Raw genomic sequence first — 9,670 nt, 5'->3', positions numbered from 1 at the left:
GTCCATGGTCCTGATGCCGCTCCTAACTTGAACTTCCTGCCCATTTCTGCTTCCTCTCTAAAATTACTTCAGTCAACCCTTTTCAAGAACTGAAGCTCTTATCCACCTCTGGTCAATGGCTTTTCTGGTGGTCTCAGCCTGGAACAGGACACATTCACAAACGAATGAGCAGTTTGGTTTAAAATATATATATTTTTAATAAAACGTTAGCTTGAAACAGTATTATTGAACATTTTAAAGAAAAGCACATTTACGTTTACTTCAGTTCCCATACTTGGAGCATCTAAATATCACTGGAGAGTAGTTTATGTCAACAGGAGCGTTTCAAAAATGGCAGAGCAAATGCAAATGGATTTGGGTGTGGCGAACAGAGCCTAGGTTTCCACAGTCTAGCAGTCAGTAACGCAGGGTTGTGTTGGAAGGATCTGGGCACAGCTGCCCAGAAAAAGGATCGGCTGAGTACGACCCCCGGAACCAGGCCTCCACAACCACACAAAAATCCCCACATCTCTTCAAGAAGCCTTGTGCCTCTAAGGAAACAGAATCATCAGGAAATGGCCAGAGGACAGTCCTCTATGTCCACATAACAGGTCAAATTGAATACTGCAAGCAGATGTTGATAATGAAACCACTAAGGGTGAGAGTTGCTCAGAGGCCAGCCCTTTACGTCCAGATCAACAGCAATGATGATTGCTGTGAAGACCCTGTAATGACAGCAAAACTTTCTGAGCAGAGCTCTCTGTGACCACAAGAAGAGGCAATAAATAAACTCCCTGGAGAAGGAGGACAAGTCAGAGCTCAGCTCCAATGATTGCTAAACAGGCAGCAGTGAAATTGGTGAGGGTTTTTAATAAGACTGACCAGCTGCAGATAAGATTCATGGGATGTTGGCCAAGCTATCCCAGTCATTAGGCAGGGTGAAGCCACTTCCTCGGGTGGCAGAATCCCCCCAGCTGGCATGCCCACAGGTGACCTGGCTGCCCAGCTGCCTCTGCCAGTGGCAGAGAAGCAGCATCACTGCCAGCTTTGATTTTGAGCAAGATCGTGTCTATTTGGGGTGAGATATCTCCCCAAATCAGTGCCATCTTGCTTGGAATCTGCACCAATGGCAGTAGTGCTTGCTTCTCTGCTGGTGGCAGATACAGCAGGGCACACAGTGGCAACAGAGCAGAAGGAGCAAGTAGGGCATGGTGGGAGCAGCGGCAGGACAGCCTTTCCCATTTTTCCTCAAGTGAGAAAACCAGACACACCAGCCCTGGGTGTTGGCCAAAGTTTCCAAGACCTCATAAGTGATGTGAGATAAGCTGCAAGGTGGCTTCCTCTGGGGGGTCACCATATAAGGCCTCTATAACTACCTCATGGAAGATGGAATGAACTAATTGGTCTTCCACAGTGATGAATAGGTGTTTGTTTTCAGGAAGAAATGAGTGCCACAAACAGGCAGGTAAAAACAAAACGGCAATAGCTCCATGGTGATTGTTGTCGTTATCATCACCATTTTATTTATATGCTGCTCATCTGTCTGGGTTGCCACCAGCCACTCTGGGTGGCTCCCAACAGAATATTAAAAACCCAATAAAACATCAACCATTAAAAACTTTCCTGAACAGGGCAGCCTTCAGACGTCTTCTAAAAGTCAAACAGTTGTTTATCTGGTTGACATCTGGCGGGAGGGCGTTCCATAGGGTGGCTGCCAATATAGAGAAGACCCTCTGCCTAGTTCCGTGTAGCGTCACATCTTGCAGTGAGGGAACCACCGGAAGGCCCTCATCCCCGGCATCTTCAGGCTGGGTTGAAAGAGACTCCTGCCCGAAATCCCAGACAGCCACTGCCAGTCAGTGTGGACAATACTGAGTTGGATAGGCCAATGGTCTGATGCAGCTTCCTAGATTCCTAAGGGGCTGGAGATGTTTCCACATCATTGTAATGGGTGGCAATTCATGCGAGAAAAGCCATTGCAATTGGAATCCCACCGATGGGAGGGGGAAAGGAAATCCCCTTGACAAGGGCCAAGTTGAAAGCACAAAAACCCACCCACTCCAGTATCTCAGAGCTGCTTGCTGAGTTTGCGCACTTGTCTCTCGCGGGCCTCGAAAGCTATCTTGGCATCCATCAGCTCGGCCAGAGCCTTGCGTATTGCCTCCATCTCCTGCTCAGCCTGCTCGTAGTTCTGGGCCAGCTCCCGGTTCTCCTGCTGCAGCTGCTCAAGGATCAACGTGACATCCTGGTTCTGCCGCCTGCAGCGGTTCTTGAGCTGCTCTGCTTCAGCAAGCAAGGTCTCCACCGTCTTGATCATGGACTCAATCTGCTCCCTGGACATCGCTGCAAAAGGGAAACGTGAATATTTCGCTTAATTCTTTTAGAAAGAGGAGCTCTTGGGTCAGATCAAGGAGGCATCTAGTTAGTTTGGGCTGGTCCATTAAAGCAAATGAGGCAATGCCCTCCCAAAGCTCAGCCAGCCAGCCAGACCCCATATTCCTGCCTTTATACAGTGGTACCTTGGGTTAAGTACTGAATTCGTTCCAGAGGTCCATACTTAACCTGAAACTGTTCTTAACCTGAAGCACCGCTTTAGCTAATGAGGCCTCCTGCTGCTGCCGCGCCGCTGGAGCACAATTTCTGTTCTCATCCTGAAGCAAAGTTCTTAACCTGAAGCAATATTTCTGGGTTAGCGGAGTCTGTAACCTGAAGCGTATGTAGCCCGAGGTACCACTGTACTAACAACCAGTCGCTGCAGATGGTGCTGGCTGTCAGCTCCTTCCTCCTTAGAATACATTCACACACCATACATCAGGCTTCCTCAGCCTCGGCCCTCCAGATGTTTTTGGCCTACAACTCCCATGATCCCTAGCTAGCAGGACCAGTGGTCAGGGATGATGGGAATTGTAGTCTCAAAACATCTGGAGGGCCGAGGTTGAGGAAGCCTGCCATACATTGAAAGCACAATGATTCCACTTTAAAGAGGCATGGCTTCCCGCAAAGAATTATGGGAGCTGTGGTCTGTTAAGAATGCTGAGAGTTGTTAAGAGGCCTCTATTTCCTTCTCCCCCCCAAAAAAAAACAACAACACTACAATTCCCAGAGTTCCCTGGGAAGAAGGGTTGGTTGGTAAACAACTCTCAGCAAGAGCCAGCGACAGGCAGAGCCACTAATTATAGTTTTGTCCCCATCCTGCTCCTCTCTGCCAAGTTCTACAGGGGGCAACACTGAGACTAAGGAGGAGAAAGAATCTGGCAGGCAGGACCATTGCTTGGTTTGCTTATAAGAACGAAGGCAAGCAGATGGGGTTTTCTGAGGACAGGCTGATGTTGGTGGGGCAGTGCCCCCCTTGTCCTAATGGACCAGACTCCACTGCAGATCAGTGCAAGCAATCCACTAGTCCAGAACTGGCTGCGGATCTCCAAGATCTTAGACAGAGAGAAGCTTCCTGCTGCTTGATCCTTTTAAAAGGAGATGCCAGCTGAGATTGAAGCTGGGACCGTCTGTATTCAAAGCAGATTGAACTATGGTCCCTGTCCTGGAACTGATACCACAACAGTACAGTACAGGTTCAGTATTGTCTGCTCTGACCAGCAACCACTCCCCAGCATCTCGTCTCTCCCACCATCCTGCCACCTGACCTTTTAAAGTAGAAATTCTGGAGACTGAACTTAAGACTTTCTACATGCAAAGTGTGTTCCCTTCCACAGTGCTTTTGTCTCTTCCCAACTAAGAAGCTCTCCGGGATCTGACGGGGGTTGTTCTCATAATTTGCTCTCAGGTCTTTGTAACTTGAGATGCCAGGGATTGAACCCAGAACCTTTTGCAGGTGTCCTGCAGGCCCGAGGCAGTTTCAGTTTTTATAAGACAGTGTCAGTTCTTTGACTTGAAAGAAACCAAAAGACATGGAAGGCTCTTTAAGAGTGGTCCAGTAAACTACTGAGATGCCATATTCTGCAGCTGTTGAATTTCCCAATTGATGCTGAAAGGCAGTCCCACATAGAGCAGATTTAATTAGAGTGACATTATTATAATAATTATTATTAATAAGCATATTAGTTCCCTTTTTTTACAAAAGTAACTCAGAGACTCGCACCAATAATTAAAAAATAATGAACCTGTCAATTATGATACTCCCGGTTTCTCAGGAAAACATCTGTTCATGTTTCTGCAGTGATGTGTGATTCTTTCTTTGAATAAAAGCAACGTAGTGGAAGTTTGTCAGTATTTTAGTGAGGAGAATTTCTCCTCATGGGCACTTTTTTCTATGTAGCTTTGGCTGATACCTTTGCACAAGAATTCTCTCTAACTAAATGCATTTCTGTATGTTATTTTCACTAATGTATGACCTGTGGAAAGACAGGCAGACATAGTTGGTTAGAGAACTTCACTGTAAAATTCAGAGAATTTTACAAGGTAGCTTTGTTTGGGTTCACATATTGATTTGAGAAGTGCAAATCAGGTCATTTCTCATTCAAATGCAAACAAAATTATAATTCTCCTCCATCCCTACATTGACATCTATCAAGGAGAGGGGGGGGGTTTATGGCTATAAAGCAGAAGGCATCACATTATGGGCTACTCTTCCCTGCCCCCCAACACACCTCAGGTCTTGCCCCTCAGGAAAAGCTGCTCACTCACCAGCTGGGCTGCAGGAAGGCCTGAAGTAAGAGTTGAAAGAGAAAAATCCGTCCAGCTTTCCTGCTTAAGACGCTCAACCTAAGCAACTGGGTCTTTGTAAAGAAGAGGCCTTGACTCCTTCCGCACTGTCAGGCCACAGGAGGGATGCTTGATTGATCAGATCATCAACATGAGGGTCCCTGAGTTTTCCCAGACAGCGACACGGAAGCAGATGCAAAGGATTGAGGGAAGGGATTAAGGCAAGCTAAATCTAGCTGAACATTCAGAGGCTTTACTGCCTGCCTGCTCTCCCGACAATCCGCGGCCTGAGCCTTGACTCCAGTTAGGGAGGAATGAAAGAAAGAACCATTGACTCTTTTCCTTGGAGAATGCTCAGATCCTCTAGCTCTTGGATCTGGGGAGATCTCAAGCAAGCAAGAGCAGAGCATCCTTCCGCCTGGAAGTGAATGGGGCAGGTAAACAAAGGATTCCTTCACTCTCTGTGCAAAGTGAGAAAAGCAGTCTCCTTAGGGCAGTGGGGCCTGGACAAATTTTTTGAGGACTGCGACATTCGCAGGGAAACCAAAATGCTTGTTTGCTATTGTACGACCAACCTTACTGTATGCTTGTGAAACATGGGCCACTTATAAACGTCATCTCCAACTCCTCGAAAGATTCCATCAACGGTGTCTCTGAAAAATTTTACACATCACTTGGGAATACAGGCAAACAATGCCAGTGTACTGGAAGAAGCAAAGATCACCAGTGTTGAAGCAATGATTCTTCAACATCAACTTCGTTGGACTAGTCATGTTGTTTAGCTGTCTGATCATCATCTTCCAAAGCAACTACTCTATTCTGAACTTAAAATGGAAAGCGTAATGGTGGTGGTCAACAGAGGTTCAAAGACTCTCTCAAGGCAAATGTAGTATAAACACTGACAACTGGGAAACACTGGCCTGTGAGCGTTCCAATTGGAGAACAGCCTTTACCAAAGGTGTCATGGGCTTTGAAGATACTCAAACTCAGGACGAAAGAGAGAAACGTGCTAAGAGGAAGACACACTTGGCAAACCCTCACCATGATCAACTCCCGTCCAGAAACCTCAGTCCCCACTGTGGAAGGATGTGTGGATCCAGAATTGGCCTCCACAGTCTCTTACGGACTCGCTGTTAAAACCGTGTTTGTGGAAGACAATCTTACTTGGCTATGAGTGATCACCTAAGAAGAAGAAGCCACTTTGCCCCACCCACCCAAGCAGCCCTTTCAATCCAAGGGTTCATTCCATAGTCAGCAGCCTTCTAAAGGCCACATGCTGAGTGGGGCAAAGGATTCAACTCTTATAATAAATAATAATAATAGTAATAGTAATAATAGTAATAGTAATAGTAATATTTTATTTATATCCTGCCCTCCCCAGCCAAAGCCGTGCTCAGAGCAGCTAACAACAATAAAAGTAACACAGCATTCTAAAATCAATTCATTTTAAAATCAAACCAGAATCAAATTAATGGCAACCATTGGGCTAGAGTTCTACGAGGATTACCAAAGGAGGGGGTCAGACTGTGCCTTGGCCAAAGGCCTGGTGGAACAGCTCTGTCTTGCAGGCCCTGTGGAAAGATGTCAAGTCCCGCAGGGCCCTAGTCTCTTGTGACAAAGCTTTCCACCAGATCGGGGCCACAGCCAAAAAAACCCTGGCTCTGGTTGAAGCCAGCCTAACCTCCCTGTGGCTCGGGACCTCCAAGATGTTTTTGTTTGAAGACCGTAAGGTCCTCTGTGGGACATACCAGAAGAGGCGGTCCCGTAGGTACGAGGGTCCTAGGCCGTATAGGGCTTTAAAGGTTAAAACCAACTACACTCACAAGTCAGATGGTTTCATGGACAGGTTGGGTACAGAGGAATGGTGGGAGCAACCAGCTGGGGAACCCCCCAAGGGCAGAAAGCTCAGAGCCAGGGGAGTGGTGGTGTGACGACAATGAGTGGTCCGAGGGAGAATAGGGAGAAGACTGGGAAGAGGAAGTGTCAGAAGCTGAAGGAGTAACAGGGCTCAGTGAGCAGGGGGAGTCTGGGGCAGAGAGAAGTCCAGAATCAGAGGCAAAGGCAGAAACGGAAGCAGGACAGGAGGAGGAGGAGGGAGGCCAAGAGACAGAGATGGGTCTGACTGCTGAAGAGGCACAGGTGTCTCCCCTTCCTGCTGCAACAAGCTCCCCTCCTGCCTGGTCTCCCAGAACCAGGAGAGGCATGAAGAGGGCAGGGGGAAAGAGAGCTTCACGCAGGGGCAGTCTCAGATTGCTTGGGGGAAACCTGGAGAGGAGGGGACTTAGGCAGCTGTGGGGAGGCAGGGACCTTCAGTCTCTGCAACTGCTTCATGGGGGCAAGACCTGCCAGAGATGAGTTGCTGTGCTCATTAGGCCTGACACTCCTGTGCAGATCCTGTTTTTGCTAATAAAGAGTTAACTCCACTTGCTCAGGGTAATTTACTGCTGGCTTGCTCCTCTCAGATGGGCCTCTCTCCATCCAGAACACTAATTGACTAGAAGTGCTCACCTTGCAGTAACATAAATTGTTTTTGCACATGGAGGTGTTTTTTTAATTGCTTTTACATGTGAGAGCATTTTTTATTTTGTGTGTATGTTTTTTAATGGTTATAATTGGTTTTTCCGTATAAAATGGTGCAATTGTTTTTACGGCTGGTGTTTTTGTTGTGAAATCGCTTTGGGATATTTTTACGGGAAGAGATTTGTTGGGTTAAATAGATTTTTTTTTTAAGTTGTACCAATACATGGCAATAGGCAAATGGTGTGCGAATCAACATTCCCTTCTGTTTTTACTCTCTCTCTCTCTCTTAGCATGCTTTATGGCTGCTTTGATGACACAATCCCCTTTCTGAGAGGATTTCTGTTCTCTGCAACCACCCACTCTGACTTCTCTCTCTCTTTCTCTCTTGCTCTCTCCAGCTGGAGCATTGTCCCAAACTCTAAAAGCACCCTTCGGTAATCTTCCCAGTCTTTCTGCTCTGCCACCTTTACAATCCCATTATCCCAGGCCATTAAGAGAGAGAGAGAGAGAGAGAGAGAGAGAGAGAGAGAGAGAGAGAGAGAGAGAGAGAATCTATCTACCTATCTATGGAGAGAGCTAGCTCTTTGCCCCAGAAAGGGCTTATCTTTCAGGACTTCCTCTTTTGCCAGCTGCCTAGGAATGGCTCCATCGATTTACGTTTACATCCAGGAAAATGGATCCCTATCACAGTCAGCCTCAGGAATCCTCCAGTGACTTCACAGGCTGTTTCAGAAGAGGAGGGGGGCTGAGCTGTATATATATGAATGAATGAATGAATGAATGAATGAATGAATGAATGAATGAATGATACCCCAGCCACTCTGGGCGACTCCCAACAAAATATTAAAAACCACATCAAACATTAAAAACTTCCCTAAACATCGCTGTTGGCTATGAGGGGGGAATATTGCGGTGTTTTGTAAACTGACGGTCAAGAAACTCACCCAGCTCAAGGGGTTAAATCTGGCCATCTGGGCCTTTCTGAATGGCCCTCAAAGCTCTCCTCAGACCACAACCCTTCACTGGGCCTGCTTCACACCCAAGTGTTCTTACCAGGTTCGATGGTGTCCACAGTTAGCACCCAGATAAATGGACTTGGTTGCCTGGATGGAGGACAAAGGATGGTGTGGGGGGGTGTAAACCAGTCTACACACCAAGGCAAAATTTGCATTTCTAGCTCTGCCTACTTTTGCCTCTTGCCCCACCCACCACCAATATGTGGCCCTCAGAATGTCATGGCCCTTGAGTTGAAAAATAATTCCCCACCCCTGTTGCAAACTATGGGTGCCTTCTTTTTGTTGTTGCAAAAATTAAAACGGGCCTTTCTAAGTGTGTGTGTGTTTTTAACCAGAGACTCATGTGGGGCATGTTGCCAAATGAACCAAAAATGAAGAAAGAAAAAGTTGCTATCTTTGGGGGCAGACGCTGTTCTTATGACTTGAGCAGAAGCCAGGCAGACAAAAAATTAGCAGGTCTTGCTTTTCCATGTCAACTACCATGTTTCTGTGTGGCTAGCTGCTATTAAAGGGTCAGAGAAAGAATGTGGCAACCCCAGGAGAAGAGAGCAGGGTTCAAATAGGAGGCCTACTCTCCTTGGGGTGACCCATGGGCTGACCCGGAAGAAAATAAGAAAAAGAGGAATGGGAAATGGGGAACATGTTGAGACAAAAAGAAAGGCCGTCCATCCTTCAAGTCCCTAGTGGGCATGGCACCAACACAAAACAATCTTGGCCAGCTGCCCGGGTCCTCCAGGACCCTGACAGGGCCCACTGCTGGTGCCTGCGTCACTCAGGAACATTGTGGAAAATTAAAATGGCACCTTCCTGATGCCTTGTGCTCATTCAGAGTTGTGCTTCTGCCCATCACCACCACAACCCACATAGGAAGCTGCCATACACCACAAGTGTAATGGAAAAAAGTAGAACATCCCATTTTTTATTGCCACAGAATGGTGGCCATTTTGGTTGCTGTGATTTCACTCGATTTCCAGACACAATTTCCCAATGCAATTTCCCCCTGAAAAGTGTTTGGGGGGCACGACCTTGCGCAGCACCCCAAAATGTGCATTTTTTGGTGTCGTACCTGGAAAAAAACCCACTTTTGTTGGAGGACTGCAGCTCAAAAACAAGCAAGATCACAGCAACCAAAATGGCTGCCGTGCTCTCACGATAAAGAATAGCAAGATGGTGTCCTGGAAGTAGTAGCCTCGATTTGGGCTTCAAGGTGTTGGAGGGTATGAGCTGCTGTGCGCTGAGTCAGACCAGTGGTCCAGCCAGCTCAGTAATGCATGCACTGGCTGGCAGTGACTCTCCAGGATTTCAGGCAGTGGACGTTCCCATCTCTACATGGAGATGTTGGAGACTGAACCTGGGACGTCCTACATACAAAGAGGTTGCTCTACCACTAAGCTACAGCCACAGCATGGTGGGAGGTAGCTCCAGGAGAAGGTCTAGCCAACATAATGAATCCATTAGTCCCAGTGGTCTATGTTGCTTAGCAACAATCGCAAGAG

At 47.2% G+C, this 9,670-nt stretch overlaps 1 long non-coding RNA gene across 1 annotated transcript; it reads right to left on the bottom strand.

The window, feature by feature from the left end:
- Window positions 1-1,535: 1,535 nt before the first annotated feature.
- On the bottom strand, window positions 1,536-8,258 carry LOC310833675. The gene is made up of 2 exons (XR_014558868.1): window positions 8,212-8,258; window positions 1,536-2,322 (listed from the first exon to the last, which is right to left on the bottom strand). It is a non-coding gene; the product is annotated as an uncharacterized lncRNA (long non-coding RNA).
- Window positions 8,259-9,670: the final 1,412 nt, after the last annotated feature.

Source organism: Podarcis gaigeae (genome assembly GCF_964106915.1).
Source record: "Podarcis gaigeae genome assembly, chromosome: 16".
In the NCBI taxonomy this organism is placed as follows: domain Eukaryota; kingdom Metazoa; phylum Chordata; class Lepidosauria; order Squamata; family Lacertidae; genus Podarcis; species Podarcis gaigeae.
The sequence above is the reverse complement of the archived record's forward strand: the minus strand, read 5'-3'. Positions and strand labels throughout refer to the sequence as shown.